This window comes from Hippopotamus amphibius, chromosome 16 (assembly GCF_030028045.1).
Source record: "Hippopotamus amphibius kiboko isolate mHipAmp2 chromosome 16, mHipAmp2.hap2, whole genome shotgun sequence".
Taxonomy (NCBI): Eukaryota; Metazoa; Chordata; class Mammalia; order Artiodactyla; family Hippopotamidae; genus Hippopotamus; species Hippopotamus amphibius.
This window is the reverse complement of record NC_080201.1, coordinates 50,618,920-50,640,489: the sequence shown is the minus strand read 5'-3', so window position 1 is coordinate 50,640,489 and position 21,570 is coordinate 50,618,920. Positions and strand designations below refer to the sequence as shown.

The window sequence follows — 21,570 nt, the reverse complement described above, 5'->3', positions numbered from 1 at the left end:
TCTTGTTTCACTTCTCCTCCTACTTATTCTTTTGGAGGATTTTAAATGAAAACTCAGGCGTACTGTCATTTTTCTTATAAATACTTCAGGATGTGTCTCTAACAGGACTTTAAAAATATAATTACGGTGAGAAGTGGCTGCAGTGCCGAGTGGAGGAGGCAGGAACCCGCAGGCAAGCAGGAGCTGGGCAGGGACCATGGCCAGATCACCCCCATCCAGGCAGTGAAGCGCAAGATCCAGGTTCTGCAGCAGCAGGTGGATGATGCAGGGGAGACGGCTGGGTGCCTCCAGTGGGAAGGGCGGGGAGAAAGGTGGGCAGGGAGCAGGCGGAGGCTGAGGTGGCCTCCTTGAACCCCAGGATCCAGCTGGTTGAAAAGGAGCCGGACTGCGCTCAAGAGCACCTGGCCACTGCCCTGCAAAAGCTGGGGGAAGCCGAGAAAGCTGCTGATGAGAGTGAGAGAGGTATGAAGGGTATTGAAAACCGAGCCTTAAAAGATGAAGAAAAAAAAAGGAACTCCAGGAATCTACCCGGAGGAAGCTAACCACACTGCAGAAGAGGCAGAGAGCAAATATGCAGAGGTGGCTCGAAAGTTGGAGGTTGAGGGAGACGTGGAACGCACAGAGGATCGACTGAGCTGGCAGAGTCCCATTGCTGAGAGATGGGTGAGCAGATCAGACTGATGCACCAGAACCGGAAGTGCCTGAGTGCTGCTGAAGAAAAGCACTCTCAAAAAGAAGACAAATGTGAGGAAGAGATAAAGATTCTTACTGGTAAACTCAAGGAAGCAGAGACCCGTGCTGAGAGATTGGTAGCCGAGCTGGAACAGACAATTGACGATTTGGAAGATAAGCTGAAACGCACCAAAGAGGAGCACCTCTGTACACAAAGGACGCTGGACCAGACCATGCTTGACCTGAATGCGATGTAGAGCACCCCAGTCCCACCCTGCCACTGCTCCTCCCTCTGACCCCGACTCCGCTGAGGCCAGCCTGCCCGAAGCTGACCTTTAAACTGAGGGCTGATCTTTACCTGGAAGGCTGCTTTCTCCTTTCGCTACCTCTCCCACCCCCCACTCATCTGTCCTTTTCGCCAAACTGTCTCTGCCTCTCCCCAGAGATTCCAGTTGGGCTAGAGGCTGAGCACCTTCGGGAACAATGTTTCAGGGAATGCAAGCACAATGCAAAGTGTCTTTAAAAAGCATGTTGTGGTGTACACCTTTTGTTGTGGTTGTTGATGTAGCAACCATTTGTAAAATATTCCAGGTAATTCCATAGTTCTGAAGCAGCAGTGTAAGCCCTTTCTCACTTTTGGAAGGTAACGTTTCAGCTTAATGCATATTGTCCTCTCCATAGAGCAGGGAAAAAGATATAGGCCCACCTTATTGAAAGCTAAACAGCCCAGAGAAAGATTCCATTTTGGGAAACCCCATTGCTCTGTAAAAAGTACCCGCCAAGCCAGAAAGGTGACTCCAAGAGGAGTTAGCCCTCGTGCACCCCACCCACTCGAGAGCACCCCTCAAGAGGAGACCCGGAAGCCCGTGGTCCCCATCACTGTCATCATGCCCCTGTTCCAGGTGGGTGAGCTCCGTGAGACTGAGGCTGACCTTCAGGACCAGGTCCAGGCCCAGAGCCTGGGGGAGGAGCAGCTGCTTGGGTCTGAGGGGGAGGGGGCCGCAACCCCCTCAACCTCCTCCCCCCCAGCAGCCCCCTCCTCTGCTGTCCACGCCGAGTCCTTGCTGCAGGAGGCACTTAATGCGATGATGGCTGACCTGGTGGGGTTCCCGCTCCTCAAGTATCGTGCCAAGGAGCTGACCTCCAAGGCGGAAATCCTGAACATGGTCCTCAAAGACCAGTGGGACCACTTCCTCATGGTCTTTGGCCAAGCTTCCGAGTGCATGCAGCTGGTCTTTGGCAGGAACGTGAAAGAGGTGGACCCCAGAGAGCACACCTACATGCTGGTCGCAACCCTGGGCCTCATCCGTGATGCTATGCTGATTGATGGGCAGATCCTCCCCAAGGCTGGCCTCCTGGTGATGCTCCTGTGCGTGATCCTCCTGGAGGGCGAATGAGCCCCTGAGGAGGAGGTCTGGGGATCACTTAGCAACATGGCAGTATGTGCTGCGAAGGAGCATTGCATCCATGGGGAGCCCAGGGAGATGCTCACCACAGTGTGGGTGCAGGCGAGCTACCTGGAGTACCAGCAGCTGCCCCACAGCAACCCTGCCTGCTACGAGTTCCTGTGGGGGCCTCGGGCCCACACGGAGACCAGCAGGTGGCAAGTCCTAGAGTACCTGCTCATGGTCAATCGATGGGATCCCAGGTCCTTCCCATCCCTGTCTGCAGAGGCTGTGAGCGATGAGGAAGAGGGGGCCTGAGCCAGAGCAGCAGCCAGGCTCCTTCCAGCCCCACGTCCAGCAGCTTCTCCTGTGGGACAGGAAGGGAGGCTGTTCCTTCACCTGAGTTTGAAGAGGGAGCCGTCAGCCTTCTAAGTAGTGAGAGCTCAGTTGAGTTGGGGGAACATGCTGTGTAGCATCTTTGGGTTCCTGTTGTGTATGATCACATGGAGTTTCATTTCTATTTCCCTTAGGAATTTTTCTAATATTTTTCATTTTAGAAGACGGCTTAGTGTGCTTCAGAGTCTATGTTTGTGAATGATATTGATCACACATGTATTTGTACCAATTCAGTTCAAGAACAAGAGTTCTGCTGTTTTGTAAAACAAATTGGAAGGGTCCCATACGCTTTTGAGATCCTGAGGAAGATCACATGGCAGTGGAATAGGAATTTCTCGGAAATGAGAAAGAACTTTAGAATAAAATTGATGGGGTCAAGAAAAAGAGAAATAAAAGTTAATTCTTAAAAAAAAAAAAAAGCAAGACCCAACTACGTGCTACCTATAAGAAATACACTTTAAATATAGAGGTATTGGGAATTCCCTGGTGGTCTAGTGGTTGAGACTTCACTTTCCAATGCAGGGGATGAGGGTTCAATCCCTGGTTGGGGAGCTGGGATCCCACATGCCTCATGGCCAAGCAGCCAAGGCATAAAGCAGAAGCAATGTAACAAAATTCAATAAAGATTTTAAAAATGGTCCACACAGAAAAAAAATTAAAATAAATAAATACATATAAATCTGAAGTCTCACCCATGGAGTGGATGCACTGCCCAGGACCCTTCCCAACTGGGACTCCAGATTGCTGTTTCAGGGACTTCCCAGCGCTGCTTGGATCTGGATGTAGGTGCTTCCGCAGTTTGGTGATGTATCTAATTTTATTTCTTGCTGTGTTGCTTGTTCATATGCTGTAACATTGGGACTCCAGATTGTTGCTACTTGGCTCTGGATGTAGGTGCTTCTCTGATTCAGTGATGTATGAAGCTCTATCTTTACTATTCTTTCTTACCTAGTTATTCTCTTAATTAGCATACTGTGATCTTTGTTAGTTTAATAAATTCTCTCTAAACTCTTGTTTAACTGAGTGCAGGGTAGTTATTTTGCCGGTGAATCCTACGAACCTTCAAACCAAAAGTAAGGCTTTTGGCAAAACAGCCATTCCAGGAGATGTTTTGCAAGACTGATAACCCTTTTTACTTTACTTCCCTGCCTCTCCGTCTCTGATTCTATAAAAGTAACTGGCATCCAGACTCCAATAAGATGGTTTTTAGGAATCAGTAGTGTGCCATCTTCTCGGTCTCCTGGCTTTCCAAATAAAGTCTTATTCCTTGCCTCAACACCTCGTCTCTGATTCATTGGCCTGTCATGCGGTGAGCAGAGTGAGTTTGGACTTGGTAACAAATTTGGCAAGCCAGCTAGGAGCCTTGCTGCTCATGGCTAGCTGGCCCTGGTCAGGGAATATTGGGGCAAGGCCCTAGCAGCTGCCAGGACAATTTTTCCTGAAGATCTTCCCTTCAGAGTTCCCTGAAGCAGGAATGGCTATCCCAGTGCTTGGCAGTTGAAGCAAGGAACTGACATCTGCGAGTTCTTGGACTCTATTTTGTAGGGTAAGTCTACCCAACTCGGTAATCAGTTTGTCTTGGTCTTGTCTTGGTTTGGTTTTGTGTATCCTTTTGTGTTATGACTCAACACACTCGATTCAATTCTGGAACTTCAGTTCCATTGGGGGAATTCTGGTTCCATTTGGGGAACTTCGGTTCCATCTGGGGAACTTTGGTTCCATCTGGGGACTTCTGTTCCATTTGGAGAACTTTGGTTCCATTTGAGGCTACAAGTCGATGGACTCAATTCAGTTCTGGGTAAGTCACTCCAGTGTGCACGCCAGGAATGTATTCCCCCTCAATCTGGGCTTTTCCTTTATGGGATAAGCCAATCTGGTTGGGTACCCTACTGGAGGGGTGAATCGTTGTTGAACTCTACCTGATTTGGTGAACCAGTTTGTTGGGCGTTGTAGGGTAACTCTACCCGAGTTGGGAACTAGTTTGTTGGTTTTCGTCTTAGTTTTGTCTTGTTTTTGTGGGCATCAATGCTAGAGTTTGTGCCTTTTGTATTGGAATTAGTCTGCATCTTTTGTGTTCTGGTGTTATCAAACTTATAAAAATGGGAAATACTCCATCAATCCTGAAAGAGAGCCATTTGGGACATATATTAGACAAATGGGCAAAACATAGCCATGAGCCTATGACTAAAAAAGGCATGATATACTATTGTAATCAGGTGTGGACCCAATATATGTTAGGATCAGAAGAACAATGGCCCCTGAATGGCTCACTCAATTGTTATACCATCTTGCAGTTAGAAGTGTTTTGCAAAAGCGCAGGGAAAAAAGATGAGATTCCATAGGTAGGAGCATTTATGCTATTGCATCAGGAGGAAAAGGAATCAGAGGGCTGCCACCTTATAGTGCAGTGGTCTGAAAGGAATCCCAAGGAGAAGCCTGTTCTACAAGGGAAGGGGGAAAAATGACAGTGGGGACATGTTATTTCAAAACTTAACCCCTCTCCCCTTCAGCCTACCCAGCTCCCCCAGTGGCCAAGTAGGCTGCAATGGCACTTCCAACTGCCCCCTCCATGCCACCATCATGTTCCCCACCTCTTGTTTCCCCTACTCGTGGGGAACAAATAGAAGTTTCTATGTTAACCCCTGGAGCACAGGGACCTGGTTTAGTTTCACCAACTAAGACCTGACAGGGCACCCAATTTGGACCAGGAGCCACTTCTGCAGCAGAGCCATTTCCCTTGCCCCAATATCCTGGAAAAGGCCAGGAGACTCCCTTGGACTTGAGGTGTCCGATTCTGATTTCCCCACAGGAGCCCTGGGTGACACTGACAGTGGGGAACAAGTTGACTGACTTTCTAATAGATACAGGTGCCACAGAGTCTGTGGTAAACACCAAGGTGGCACAGAAAACATCTCAGTCTATCCTGGTCATGGGAGTTTCTGGAGAATTAGAAAACCATTCATTCTTACAACCTCTAGAAGGCCAACTAGGGGACCTCACCCTACAGGGCCATGGATCACGGACGAATGTGGGTCCCTCCTCCTCCAAGGTACAGGCCCTTTCAGCTAGGCATTTCATGGCCCAGTCTGCCCCAGACATCAGGCGCAAAATTCAGAAAGCAACTGCTGGTCCTCAGACTCCAATGTCCAATTGGCTTGTTTGGTTTTCAATAATAGGGATATGGCCAAAAAGGCTGAACACACTCAGAGAAATATGCAAAAGGCCCACGATTGCAATGGCTTTGTCTGCTCAGAAACCAACAAAGGGGAAACAAAGTCATCCTAGGAAAAACTTGCCTGTATCTTTGAGATGCAAATGTCCTACCTGGGCTTCTCAAAAACCCTTACCTCTGCCACCTTTTTAAAATACAAACTTTGAAAAAAGAGGGTACAGTTATTTAGAATTGGACTTGTTTTCCATAAATATTAGTTAAATAGGGTTTAGCCAGCTAGACAAGTGAGCTTGATTTGTTCCATCTGCCAGAAATCCAATCTTAATCCAACCTTTTGTAAACGGATGGGTTTTGACATTGCTGTACCTGACTCAGGGCTGAAATTCTGAAATGAGAACTATGATGCCTCTCTGTTTATCTGTGTGTTTGTATGTGTCTTATCTTTGGATAACATTGCTGAGAGTAATCTATAAATGAACTCTATTCAATTGGCTTAAAGAAAAGGAAGTGCTTACCAACCAAACAATTCTAAATACAGGGACATTAAGCTAAATGAGTTTCAGATTAATGTGAACTGGGAAATATTTACTATTAAATTAATACCTGGTATTAATGTTTAAGTTTGTTGATCTAAGTAATATAGATATATATTAGAGCCATCAACATTAAGTATACTATTTTCACTGCACCTAGGTTTAACAGAAGTTAAAGGAAATCTTGTTCTATCTTTTGCAAAGTTGTCGACAAGAAAAATAACTTGATATGATGAAACTTTAAACTAAAAATGTAAATGAGATAAGAGCTTTTAGGTAAATGATAAGAATTATTATGTTCTAAAAAATTCACCAAAATAGTTTCCTCAGATTTTGGTAACTATTACTTGTCTCTTGGCTTTCACTAGAAATTAAGGTTTTTAAGAAGGGATTCTAACTTAAATACATAATTAAAGCTACTGAAAAGAATAAAATGTTTCACTATGGCAGAATATGTGTTTTCAGTGAAGAAGGTATGAGAAATGGAATTACACTTTACTGAGAAAGTTTTGTACATGGTTAGGATTAACTAAATTCAGATGGAAGGTAACTAAGTAAATGGATTTTGTTAAGCAAGCTAATACAAGATTGGAAATTGATCTGTTAGAAGTGCCCCTTTTTTGATAACAGATTCTATGAGTTTCTGTGCCCTTAGGTGATCCGTGTTTGTTTTCTTTCAGTCATGTTGTGACTTTGGTTAAATGAATAAGTATTGTTTCACAGTGACCTATGATCCTGTTGTGTTTTAAAACCTTTTTGACATTTTTAACAAACTTCCCAAATATCAAAATCTCACTGAAGCTTTTTAGCCTCCAGCTGACTCTGGGATACTTCGAAAGAGCATCTCTGAATCATCTCAGAGAGAAATGTCAAACTAGTTTCTTTGGTATGTTGAATTACTTCAGAAACATTGTCAAGTGATTGGAGATGAAGCTTGGGCTAGTGTATGGATAAATGTCATTTATAGAGAGATCCCAAAATTTCTATGGAATCCCTAACATATGATATATCCTGATATATTCTCAATCATACTACTACTTATTCTAAAATGTTATATCCAAGTTTCTTGCTAACTGCATTGTACTCACATCTTTAACCATGCTATTTTGTTTTGTCCTGATGCTTTTACAAAGTGAAGACTTTCACGAAGACTGACAGGAACTTTTGAACAAATATGTTTCTGATAGCCTTTAGATAATATCACTGGACTGGGTAACAAATGACAGAACTAATAGAAAACGTGATTATTTCATCTAGATCAATGGGACTTAATGGGACTCAATAAACTGGTAAATATGATTCATAACTTTATGACTTTGGGAAATATACTGGCTCTGATCCTCGTTTTTCGGGGGAAAAAACCCAAAACACCTTTTTCTTATGCTATGACCTACAACAAGTTGATAAACTATGCCTCTGTAAATAAAGATGAAACATTTTTGCTCTCTACTTGATCCAGCCAGAATTTGGTGTTTCCAGCTGCCTCTCCTGTGGACTTGATATTATGCTACTCATGGTTTCAATTTGTTCTTTGTTTCCAAAATGTTTGTGCTTTGTGTCTCCTTGCTGCACTATGCCCTTGTCAATGTCACTAGCTGTATTACTTATATCCCATCTCTTTTATAGGATTGTTGTCTCTTACAGCACCCAGTATGTAACCAGGCCTCCAACAAAACTCCTATGGCTAAACATCTTCGGCAAATAGATCAAAATAATTGTAGTGATGTAATTCTAGGTATGGGAAGAAGCAACAAGGGACAATGTCTCCTGGATCATAATGGGAAAGAGGATCCAGAGAATCTTTAATTACCAACAGAGCCTACTCCACAAACTAGCACCTAGAGTGGCATATCAGGGATTTTCACCTGACCTGGGATGAGCCTCCCAGAACCGTGGCACAAAATCTGATCATGAAAATGTCTTCCAAATATTGGTCAAATTCCTGACCAAGAGAAGAGGATCAGTCAGCAGCATCTGCAGCCCTCCAACGTGAGCCGGTGAACCCTGAGGAAACTCAGGATATAAAAACACAGGATATAGGCCCCAGAGAGCTGTGGTACATAACAAACAAACAATGATTTCAGTGAGCCCAGACCCTTGCATCTTCCCTTATATGGAAAAATGCTAAATTCCTTACCTTGAGATGCAGCCTCCTGGGCTGAAAGCCCTCAAAATTCCTGACAACCCTGAACTTTTAGGTTGTGAATATTTTTAAATCTGCAGATGATGAGGAAAATCTGGAGTTCATACACAGCTAGAAAATAGCTTCAAGCCTGCTCTGCTTCTGTAAAACCTGCTTGCTGCACTAGAGTGAGGACAAAATACTTTAACAATCAACTGGAACCTAAAAGATGATCAGATAAGTATGGAATGTTCTCTTCCTGCCCCTGCTCGCCTTTGTTTGAAAACCCTTTGCATGTAACCCCTAGCAACTCCTACGCTCTGTAATCACCTGTAACCTATGGAAACTGAGTAGCCAATCAATTAATGCCAACTGTAGCCAATCAATTAATGCCAACTATAGCCAATGAATTAATGCCAACTGTAGCTGTGTGTCTTAACCTATATAAGGAGACAATTCACCTGGAATGGGGCCCAGAATTTTGGGGCATTAGCTTGTCTGGGTCTGCCAGCTCAATAAACCTGAGCTCTCCAACCCTCCAAGTGTGGTGCTTGGTTTCTCATGGGATCAATTTCTGCAACATTTTTGGAGGCTCCAGTGAGATTCCAACCATGCCAGCCCCTTAAGCCGCCAAACTGGTGGCTCGGCTGCATCAGGGCGAAGGAGCTCCAAGACGAAAGAGGAGGTGCGCCACCTGAAGGTTTTCCAGGTTCTTTTTCAGACCAGTGCTACGACTCTCCAGATGGCTGGGTCCAACCGGACTCATTGGAGGGACAGACCAACACACCAGGAGCAGTCACAGGATAAGGTAAGGCCCAGGGGCACTGAACCCAGTAGGTTCCCGTCTCTGGACAGAAGACGAGCTTGATCACCTCCTAAGGTCTTCGGGAAGAAGACCACTAGTTAGGGACCTTCCCAGAGGGGGGAGGCACTGTGATAAACTCTGGTCTGAATATGTGTGTGAGTGAGTGCCCTGGTTCATCCTCGTTCCAGGACGATTGTGTGGCTCCACGGCCTTCGTGGCCATGGAGTCTGAGTGGGCCCAAACCTGCAGTTCCGTGGTGAACTCATACGGCTCAAGGTGATGTCTGTCGCTGGGGGACCCAGTCCCTCACTGTGAGTCAGATCTAGGCCAGGAGTCTACACTGGCCCGCCAAAGCTGAGGCACCTAAGCTGCCCACAGGGATGCGGCCAGGTGGGCACCTGAGTGGTCTCCTCTTCGGAGGGGGCACCCACCCTTGTTTGTCTCTGCACCATCAACACGGTGGGATACACAAGGAGGAAGAGCCTAATTGCAAATTGTGCCCTTTGCTTTAGAGCCCTTCATCAAAACCAAATACTCCCCTTTCCTCAGCTAACCTTCAGAGCCAGTATATTGGGTTTAAAGAAGCAGGTTGCACTTGTTAAGATGGGAGGAAATTCCTCTAAGCCAACTGTTTTGGATTGTATGATGAAAAACTTTAAGAAAGGTTTCTCTGGAGACTGTGGGGTTAAGATGACCATGGGAAAGCTCTGCACACTGTGCGAGCTGGAGTGGCCCACCTTCGGGGTTGGACGGCCTACGGAGGGTACCCTGGATCTTCCTATGGTTAGAGCAGTGTACTGAGTACTGACAGGGACCCCCGGGCACCGAGACCAGTTTCCATACATAGATTCTTGGTTACAAATTGCTGTTCAGCTGCCTCCCTGGGTTCGGTTCTGCACGAATAAGCAGGGAGAGTGTAGGATCTTTGTAGCCCAACCAGCTTCGAGAAAAAGTAAAGAAAAAACAGCCAAGGTTATCCACCAAGGGGACCCCGAAGAAGAGCACCCTCCAAATCCGTGGCAGCTTCCCTTGGCCAGCCAACCAGAGCAGCAGCCCACAACCCTGCAGATGCCTTTGCGAGAGGCCCAAGGCCCCCTCAGGTCAATGAGGACAGCTCCTTCCAGCCAGGATGCTCAATCCTTTATTATCAGCCCTTCAGCACCACCGATCTCAACTGGAAACACCATACCCTGTCCTATTCAGAGAAGTCACAAGCAATGATTGACCTCCTTGAGTCCATTTTTCACACCCACCAACCTACCTGGGATGACTGTCAACATCTCCTCCTGACTCTCTTCAACACCGAGGAACACTGCCGGATTCTATCAGAGGCTCGGAGATGGCTCCAAGAGCAGCCACCAGCTGGTACAATAGATCCAGCAGCCTGGGCCCTGGGGGCCGCACCAGATGTCCGACTCAACTGGGACTTCAACACCCTGGATGGGAAGGGCTCTCTTGACAAGTACTGACAAGCCCTGCTGCAGGGGCTGAGAGCAGGGGCTAGGAAACCAACCAACATGTCCAAGACGATGGAAGTGCACAAAAAGACAGATGAATCACCTCTGGAGTTCTACGAGAGATTATGTGAAGTGTTCCGGGTGTATACCCACTTTGACCCGAAGGCGCGAGACAATCAACACATGGTTAATGTGGCATTCATGGCCCAGTCTCAAGCTGACATTTGCCGTAAGCTTCAGAAACTTGAGGGCTTCTCTGGGATGAATGCCACCCAACTGCTGGAAGTCACAAACAAGGTGTTTGTGAATTGCGACCATGAAGCCCAAAAGATGGCTGACAAGTGCACGAAGCAAAAGGTGTCCCTGTTGGCCGCTGCACTGGGAACCCAGGTCTGGTGGAAAGGGGACACCAAGAAGAGACCACTGCTCCATTGCAACCAGTGTGCCTATTGCAAAGAAACCAGGCACTGGAAAAATGAATGCCCCCACCGCAGAGGGGCAACTGAAGGGTCAAAGAAGTTCAATCAACCCAGCAGAGGAAGGTACCAGCTTGAGCCAGTCATCCAAGACCTCACTGGCCTGGCTGGAACAGAGTCAGAATAGGGGAGACCGGGCTCCCTGACCCCAGGCCCCCAGGAGCCAACAGTTGTGATGAAAATTGGGAGCCAATCAAGGACTTTCACAGTGGACACCAGAGCTGAACGCTCTGTGGTGACCACATCTGTGGCTCCCCTTACAGGTCAGACAGCAACTATCATTGGGCCCACAGGAGACAAGACTGCTCGCTCATTCCATAAAGCCCTCTCGTGTCCACTTGGTGACTCACGAATTCTTGTACTTACCAGTGTGCCCCATTCCTTTGCTGGGTAGAGATTTGCTAACAAAGCTGGGGGCACAAATCACTTTTGCCCCTGGGAAACCTGCATGTCTCACCCTAGGGAGCCAACCAACTCTGATAATGGCTGTCACTGAGCCCAGGGAAGATGAATAGCGTCTCTATTCTTCAAAAAGAGAACAAAAACATCCAACTAGCCTGCTAAGAGAATTCCCAGCTGTCTGGGCAGAAAAGGGGCCCCCAGGTTTGGCCAAAACCCATGCACCCACTGTGGTGGACCTAAGGCCAGGGTCCACTCCTGTCAGGCAGAGGCAGTATCCAGTACTGTGAAAAGCATGCCTGGGAATCCAGGACCACATTCAACGCCTGCGTGACGCCAGAATTCTGATCGAATGTCAGTCTCCTTGGAACACGCTGCTCTTACCAGTCAAGAAGCCTGGAGGAAATGACTACCATCCTGTCCAGGACCTCTGCGCCATCAATAACATAGCAGTCACCATCCATCCAGTGGTCTTGAACACTTACACCCTCCTGAGCTTCTTGCCCGCCCAAGCAACCTGGTGCACTTGCCTTGATCTCAAGGATGCCTTCCTTTGCCTCCAGCTATCACCAGCAAGCCAGCCCTTATTCGCCTTTGAGTGGGAAGACCCACACAATGGGAGGCAGACACACCTGACTTGGACCTGACTGCCACAAGGCTTCAAAAACTCACCTACCTTGTTTGGTGAAGCACTGGCCGCACGTCTTGCTGGCTTCTCCAGAGAGGATCTGAACTGCACCCTACTCCATGACCTGTTGCTAGCCAGTCTCATCCAAGAAAACTGCTGGAAAGGCACCAAAGCCCTATTGGCCCTACTCTCCAACACAGGGTACATGGTGTCATGGAGAAAGGCTCAGATCTGCAGACAGGAGGTCAGATACCTTGGGTTCGTCATCTCAAGGGGACATCGGGCGCTCGGACATGAAAGGAAGCAAACCATCTGCTCAATACCCCGACCAAGCACTAAGAAAGAGGTCCAAGAATTCCTTGGGGCTGCCAGATTCTGCCGGATCGGGATACCGTGTTTTTATACGAGGCCACAGCAGGATCTTGTAGGGACCCCCTAGAGTGGGGACCTAAACAAGAAAAAGCTTTCAAAGAAATAGAAAGACATTTAACCAGCACTCCAGCGTTAGAGCTGCCAGATGTGACATGGGACTTTAACCTCTTCATGCATGAGAAAAATCATACTGCATTGGGGGTCCTCACGCAAACAGTTGGGCCATGGCAGCACCCGGTCACATATTTATCCAAACGACTGGGTTCTGTGGCCGTGCGATGGCCACCATGTCTCTGGGCGTTGGCTGCTACAGTAGCCCTGGTCAGGGGAGCAGTCAAGCTTACACTGGGGCAACATATAAAGGTAAAGGCTCCCCACGCTGTTACTATGCTGATGAATAGCCAGGGGCATAAATGGCTGACCAACGCCAATGCACTATCAAGGACTGCTCTGCGAAAACCCACGGGTCCACCTTGAGACTGTGCAGACACTGAATCCTGCCACCTTCTTACCTAAGGTGGCAGGGACCCCCAATCACAACTGTGAAGAGGTTTTAGATGAAATCTATTCGAGCAGGCCAGACCTAATGGACACTCCCCTTCAGAACTCAGAATTGGAACTGTTTACTGATGGAAGCAGTTTCGTCCAGGAAGGACGACGCAAAGCAGGCTATGCCATAAGAACAACAGATGAAATAATAAAAGTTGAGCCCTTACCCCAGGGATGGTCAGCACAACGAGCTGAGCTGTGGGCGCTCATCCAGGCGCTAAAGCATGCCAAAGGGAAGCGAGCCAACATCTACACAGACTCAAGATATGCCTTTGCTACTCTACATGTACATGGAGCCATCTACAAAGAAAGGGGACTACTAACAGCAGGGGGAAAAGAGATCAAAAACAAAGAAGAAATCCTTCAGGTGTTAGAGGCAATTTGGAAGCCCTCCCAGGTGGCAGTCATCCATTGCAAAGGCCAACAGAAAGGAACTGATCCAGTCAGCAAAGGAAATCGGTTGGCTGACCAGGCAGCCAAGGAGACGGCGACCCAACCGAGTTCCACATTGGGCCCTGAGTCAATCTCTAAGGTCCTCTTGGCACCAGAATTGTCCCTGTCCCCAACATATACCAAAGATCAATGCGCTTTAGGTGAGGTAGAAACTAAAGGAAAAGAGGGCTGGTGGAAGCTTCCAGACCAAAGACTCTTCATCTCCAGTGCTATAGCAGTCCAGCAGTCCATCCTAGGATGTCATCTTGGGAAAGCCAACCGGAAGCGACCTTGTGCGACTTGGCTTGGACACATTCAACTGGTGGAAATGCAACACACGGCTCGGCTCCGCCCTCAGAGAATCTGGGGAAAGTTTCAGGTGTGCCAGCACTTCCCGCCGCTAGGTGGCACCTGGAAGCTCGCAGGCGCGCGGGGAGGACGCATGCGCCGTGCTCTTACGTTGAGCCGCGGCCCCTTTGGTCCTGCACGTGGGTTTCCACACGCAGCGTGGACCCGCGGGCACAGCGCTGACGCACGCGCATTTCCGTGCACACCACTAATCGCGCCGTACCGGTTTGCCAGGTTTTGTGAGGGCGGCCGAGCTGACCCTGCGGTCCGAGATGTCCGAGCTGCCCGCAGACAGCAGTGTCCCACCGGCGGGCGCGGCGAATGACCACGGCGACGTCCCGCAGGCGGAGGTAGGCGGCGGGCGGCGGGCGGCGGCCCCGGCGCAGCCTGTGGAGGCCAGCGACCGTGCGACGGCGGCGGCCAGGGAAGGTCCGATGGCGGCACCTCGGGAAGGTCCAGTGGCGGCGGCCAGGGAAGCCCGCGTGGCAGCGGTCGCCAGAGTGTTGGTGGAGCCCGCGGAGGGAGAGGGTGCTGAGGCCAGACCCCGGCCCAGGCCCGGCAACGGCCCAGGCCTGGCTTTCGTGCCGAATCTCCTCCTCCCTCAGCATTTTGAGGCCATGAGAGTTTACCAGCAGGGCGTGCGCCGCTTCCTGGAGCACTTCGCGCTTGCTCCTGGCCGAATTCCGGAGCTGGAAGGACGCCGCAGGGGGTTTGTGGAACCCTGGGGAGCAAGGGAGGCGGCGTTTGATGCGGAATATTGGCGGGATCCTCAGAGGATGGATGCTGATATGTTAACATTGAGTATAACTCTGACTGCGTCTGCAGTTATCAACCCTCTGATACGAGAACTTGGTTGTGATAAGTGTATCAGTAGAGAATAGTTTCGTGAAGAAAGTACTTCAAGAAGAACCTCTGCGTTGGAGACAGCCTTGTCGCAATCCTGTAACCTGATTTGAAGAAGTCCGAGTATGTGAGAATAAGTGAAGGCACAGTTCGGGGGAAAAAAGAAGAAGACTGTGGGGCTTGGGGGTCCAGGTCACCCCCACCTTTAAATGCTTTATTTTTCTTCCTTGTTCATACAACGGAATAAACTCCTGTGTATCCAGCATGCAGTTAAAACAATACCTTTGTGTTTTGTTTTCTTCTCTGTCTTAAAAGTTTTGCGATAACTGACATATTGGTTTAGGTGTTCAATATAATACTTTGGAAATTGCATATGTTACAAAATGACCACTGTACCAGGTCTAGTTCATATCCATCACCATACCCAGGTATACATTTTTTTCTTGGGATGAGAATTTTAAAGATGTTCTCATAGCAACTGTCAAATATACAATATATTCTTATCAACTATAGTCTCCATGCTGTACGTTCTATCCCCCAGGGCTTATTTTATACCTGGAAGTTTGGACCTTTTGACCACCTTCAGCCATTGCGCCTCCTACCCCACTCACCACCTCTGGCAACCACCAATCTACTCTCTAGAAATACTTTTGTTGTTCAATTTCAGAAGTAATCTACGCTTACTCCTGAAAAAGTGTTTTATATTACAGCTGTATAAAACACACCTCCTGCCTGTGGGCTTACACTCCAGCCATTGAGCACAGGGTAGTGTGTTCCTGTGTCTGCAAACCTGTACTCACTTAGAGGCTGGCTAGAAGGCAGGTTACGCAGACAAGACCACCCTGTCCACGCGTCCTGCAGCTGCTCCTATCCTGGTCGATGGCTATGCCTTGGGGCCTCCTTAGGTCAGCATCTGCAGCTTTACAGCTGTCCTTTTTATAGTTGCATAGGTTTAGATGTTCAGACAATTTTTCACCTTCTCTTTTTTCATCCACCTTTAGTGTCTAAGCATTGCTTCCTTTCACTCACGTATATACTGTTATTATTGAAGGGTTATTGTACCTCCTTCCAGAAATTAGACAGGAGGTCCCTGACCAAGCTGGTTTTTGCAATGAACAATGAAGTGAGACGTTATTTTTACAGCCAGTTTCAGGGATTGGTCAGCAGGTTCCAGGGCCACTGCGTTCACTAAGCTCTCTTCGTAAACATTCATTCCATGGTAATCAAGCTGCACACTTCTGTTTTTAGTAGATATTCTTAGAGCAGTTTTAGGTTTACAGATAACTGAGCAGATAGCACAAAGTTCCCATGTATCCTTCACCCACCCCCTAAAAGTTTCTCCTATTATTTTACATTGCATTAGTGGGGTACACTTGTTATGACACTATTTACTCACTTAACCAAAGTGACAATAGAAGATTTTGAAGGCAAATGCAGAACATTGCAACAGATTTCTTAAGAGGTGAAGAAACTTTGCAATCTGTTCTCAAAAGCATCACTATTTCAAGAAACCTTTGTCCTTTTACCAGAGAAGAAAACCAAATTCTAGTTTTGCACCGTTTCACCTTTACTATTAACACACATTTATTTAATTAAATTTAATCTAATCTGAGTCCTGAGTGAGGCAGAAGAATGATGGGCCCCACAGTGAGCAGCTGGAGTTTGTCCCCTGTGGACGGGCACTCCAAGATGAAGATAATAGCAGGAGGGAGGAGAAGCTGAACCCTGCCCAGATGAGAGAGAAAGAGACCATCTCTTTCTCATTATCAAGGTCAAGGAGACCTTGCCGACTACACGTGTGCAGAAAGGCTCTTCAGAGGTCAAAAGGGAGGAGGTGTTACCTATAGTAAGTGATGCCATCTGACCCATAGGCCTCTTGGCTAGAGTCTGTCTTGGCCAAGAGACCCCCCTACACACCGGGGAGGCCCATGAGATACACCAAATATGGACTCAGAACCAGGCAAACCAAGATGATCGGCCAAAGGAAACCCAGAAGAAATACCCCATGTGAGTGATTCAAATTACCATGAGGGCGTGATTCTCTCTGAGCTTGCCAGTGTGAGTCTATTCACATGTACCCTTTTGCTTCCTAATAAACGCTTTACTTGTTTCACTCCTTTTTGTCTCTTTGGGGGAATTCCTGCTTCAAGCCGCTGCAGACCGAGGCCACCCGAAATCCTGACCATGCATGAAGCTCTTTTCTCAGGGTTCCATTTTAATAATTAATTTCTAGAAATATATGCCATTTCATATACAAATTTTCAGTAAAACACAAAATATATTTATCTGTAGTCCTAAACTAATTTGGTCTCTCTATAATAAGAGATCAAAAGTAGATAAATTTAGACTTGTTTGCCAAGTAATGGTTCAGTATAATGTAGACATTCAATGAATTTCATAATATAACTTATTTTAGGGATTTCCCTGGCAGTCCCGTGCTGAGGACACCATGCTCCCAAGGCAAGGAGCACGGTTTGATCCCTGCTCGGGGAACTAAGATCCTGCAAGCTGGGCTGTAGGGCCAAAATTTTTTAAAATTTTTTAAATGAAAAAAACAGAAGATTTCAAGTTACTAAAATTCTAGGCTGTTTTTAGGTAGGCACCATAAAACCTAATTATTGTTTTTCTTATTCTTTTTTTTCTGATCTTTATTGGAGTATAATAGCTTTACACTGTTGTGCCCGTTTCCACTGTACAACAAAGTGAATCAGCTGTATTTATTCATATATCCCCTATCCCCTCCCTCTTGAGCCTCCCTCCCTATCCCACGCCTCTATGTCATCAGCAATCGAGTTGATCTCCTAATTATTCTTAAAATGTTTACCCAAAAGCTTTTGTCCCATTTACCTCCATTTCATTATGAAAATGTGAAAATATTAACATACCAACTTAATTTTCCTGTTGATAAGTTTTATAACAGACATACAGTAAACCTAGGTACAATTGATGTTGGCGGGGCTTGGCCTGCAGTGGCTTGAAAACAGGATTTTGGTTCCCAGCCAGAGACTGAAGTCAGGCCGAGGCAGTGAGTGTGCTGAACTCTAGCCACTAGACCAGTGGCCAGTGATAAGGCCCTGGCCCATACAACTTTGCAGAAAATGAATGTCCACACAGAAATGGAAAGATGTGAAACAAGTAAAGTGTTTATTAGGAGGAAAAAGAGTAGGTGTGGGTAGACACACAGGTGGGCTCAGAGACAGAGTCCTGCCCTCATGGTAGTTTGAATCACTTATATGGGGCGTTTCTTCTGGGTTTCCTGGGCCAATCATCTTGCTTTGCCTGGTTCTGAGTCCATATTTGATTTGTCTCAGGGTCCCCTCTTGTGTGCGTGCACATCTCTTAGCCAAGATTAATTCTAGCAAAGAGGCCTATGGGTAGGTTGACCTCACTTCCTCTGAGGTGACACCCTCTCTCTTTTGATGTCCAAGGTCATGTGTAGTGGTGTGTGCATATATAGTCGGAAAGGTCTCCTTGACCTTGAGAATGAGAAATATGTGGTCTTTATGTATTATCTGGGCAGGGCCCAGCTCCTCCTCCTCTTCATCTTGGAGTATCTATCCACAGGGGACAAACTCCAGCTGCTCAGCCTGGGGCCCATCTATCTCCTGCCTCACAATGAAAGGATTATACTTGATGATTCTAAAGACATGTCTGTATTAAATAAGCCATCAATTTAAACCTGTTTTCATCATTAAAGATTAATCCCAGATCAATGTCTCCTTCAAAAACTTGGGATAGTTTAAGTTACGTTTATGAATTTTTTTTGTAAGGGCTTATGTTTACATCAAATAAAGCTCTTTTACAAATTATTTTTAATCGCACCATCTGGATGTAGGGACATGTCATATTGATAATGTACAGACAGACAGACAGACAGACATCCAGATAGAAACAGGCAGAGATCTTATCATTTTCCTGCCTGAGATTAAAAGTCTTCTTTTCCCTTTTTTTCCTTTCAGTTGTAGGTTCTACTAATTCAGCCAAGCTGTAGTCTCAGGTGATGTGGGCTGTGTTTACATTTCCAGAACATGGCAAGTGTTATAACTTCAAGTTTTCTCCTAGGTATACTTTTGTTCTCTCAGGCTCAAAATTTGAAAAAAAGGTGAAGTTGAGTTTCTCTATAGTTTTGGAATGTCAAAAGAGCTCCATCCTGGCCATTTGAGAGTTAAGCATTGGCTTCCTTCGAATTGTACATGAAGCCAGCCAGGGTGGTTGTTCATCAGGGAGCACTTTGACCTTTGAAGCAGAGTTTCCCAGTATTAATTTGGTAGCCTAATTCAGACAAGATCTGAACAACTTTCTGAGGGCAATGTGATGGATCGAATGTGTGCTTTTTCGGAGTCTAGCTCCCAAAGAACTTACCCTTGGGTTAGTTAAAATTTCTGGCAGGTCTCACTTTCTCCCTCTGATAGAGTAAAACTGCCTTGGGTGCTTGGAGCAGTAGGTGATCAGCCCATTGTGCATCCCTGGCAAGTATAACATGCTTATTGGTTGTAGCTGGATCCTTTGTAGGATGGCCTCACGTCATGAGGATTTATCATCAGCCACTTCTGCTAGGTTCTCAGTTGCCTGAGAAAGCCTTGTGGCTGAAAGGAATAAATGTTGCTTTTCTTTGTAGCTGTGCAGACTCAGTCTCTAATTTCACTAGCAAGAAGTTTGATACACACACACACACACACACACACACACACACACACACACACAGAGAGAGAGAGAGAGAGAGAGTTTCTAATTTGAGCCAAATTTTTAAATAGGCCCGCTAACCCAGTTCACTCCAAAGTTCCCCGTATGTCTCTGCCTAGGAAGTGTACCGGTACCCCCTTAGGACTCCAAGTCCCAAGAAGAATTGTTCAAATGAAATTCAGGACATTATACAGCAGTGCTGTCCAGATGTCAAGAGAATTTACCAAAGCACCTGAGAAATTCCAAGAAGTGGTGGGGCTCAAAGGGTACCATGCTGATATGAAATACAAATTTAGGGTAGACTCTAGGTGTCCCGTAATGGGAGGCTCTGATATCTTGCTGACTACACCAAAAAATGTCATCAAAAATTCAATGAACAATTAAGTTTAAAAAAAAAAAGGAAATTTTGTTCACACCAAGCTGAGGATTACAGCCCAGGCAACAGACTCTCAGCGAGCTCTGAGAAGTGTTCCTTCCTCCTATTAGAAGTTGAAGGCACAGTCTTGTACATTTTTGAGACAAAGGATTGTATATAAAAATGACATATTGATATTTTACATAAAGTTCCCCAAGTATACATAGTGCAGGTAATCACTTAAAAAGCAAGCAGCAAATCACCAGGACCTGCTGCAGAGCTGGGAAAGAATGCTGTTCTTTTAAGAAGTTACATTGCCAGCTTCCCAAGGAAGGAAAAGATAATTATCTTTACCATCCAGGAGACAATCCCATTTTTGAGAAAATATGGTTAATGTGTAATGCAGACACACACTGAACATCGGGGAGAGAGGGAGGAGGCCCACATGGACACCTTTCATGTTTAAATTTTCTTATCCTTCCTGAAAATATAAACTTTATTTCCTCAGGGTCCCGAGTTTGACCCTCATTAGGCAGTCCTGTTTTGAGTCTTGTTGTTGGATCCTGGTTTTTGACCCTCCTTAGAATGTCCTGGATTGGGGGGAGCCCCTCCTGGTAGCACAGCAAGGAAGTGAAAGGATTAATCTTTGTCAGAGACACTCCTGGTATTGATCCTCATTAGAGGAGCCTGGTTTTGGCCTTCATTAGAGGGTCCTGGTCATTTGAATGTAGTCCAGATACTCCTGGAAACTGATAGGTTACGTGTGGTCTTGGGTGTGATGCAGAGCTGGCAGGTCCGTGTGGAGATGAGGCCTGTGGATATGGATGAGTGATATCTGCCGGTATCACTGTGTCTGTTACTGTTATTTGTTTATACTAAGCTGGATACTTGTGATCTGAAGAAATACTGCCCTGAAAATGGCCAAGATGGCGGTCCTTTTGACATTCTAAAACTCTTTTTTTTCCATATGGAGTTAGAGGAAGTTGGCTTTCTTGGAGGAACCTGCATTCCTCTTCCTGTGCATCTAAGGTGCAAATGTTCTACAGGGCTCTCGGGAGCTCATCTTATCTGACCATCTCTAATTTCTGAGAATGAAGAAAAAATGGGAAAAGAGGCTTTTTAAAAACTGAAGCAGAAAAATTGTGAGAGTGTCTATATAAAAATATGTATGTCTGTGTACATTATAGATGTGACATGTCTTTACCTTCAGATGATACTATATCAAAATTAGTTTGTAAAAGAGTACTGTTTTATTGTCTTCAAGGTAATTAAGCACTTGTATAAAGTCTCAACATATAAAAGAAACTAACCCCAATGAATTTCAAGTACACATAATCCGGGAAATATTTAGTATTAAATTAATATCTGATATTGAAGTTAATTTAAGCTTATTGGTTGAATTAATACAGACAAGTCTTTAGAGTCCTCACCATTATGACACTTTCATTGTATTAGGTTTACTGAGAGTAAATAAGATCTTACTATTTCTGTTAACAATATTTGGCAGCAAGGAAAGTGACTGAATCTAATGAAAGTTTTAAATTAGTTAAATATAAATGAGATAAGGGTTTTGAGGTGAACTCTTTGGGAATACTTATCTTTTAGGAATTCCTCCTCAGAAATAGTCTCTGAAGACATTTTTTTTTTTGTAATTTGAAATTTTAGAGTTTTGTAAAATTAAGTTATATCATGGGAATTTACTGAATATCCAGATCATTTTAAATAAGATAACATGCTGAAACATTTCTTGATAACCAGTCTAAGTTTACCTACTTTTGTCTACTTATGAGAGAAAACCTAAAGATGTTTGGGTTTATTACACACATGTCTTGTACCACATTGAGGAAAGAAATTATGCTATGGGAAGATGTATATTTCTAGAGGTTATAGAATATGTTCATAAGTTTGCCAAACAAGAAATGCTAGCATGTTCATAGTTGCTT

At 45.8% G+C, this 21,570-nt stretch overlaps 2 pseudogenes; both read left to right on the top strand.

Moving 5' to 3' along the window:
* Window positions 1–259: 259 nt before the first annotated feature.
* On the top strand, window positions 260–929 carry LOC130838540 (tropomyosin alpha-3 chain-like; annotated as a pseudogene).
* A 630-nt stretch (window positions 930–1,559) lies between these two features.
* On the top strand, window positions 1,560–2,375 carry LOC130838093 (melanoma-associated antigen 9-like; annotated as a pseudogene).
* The last annotated feature ends 19,195 nt before the right edge of the window (window positions 2,376–21,570 follow it).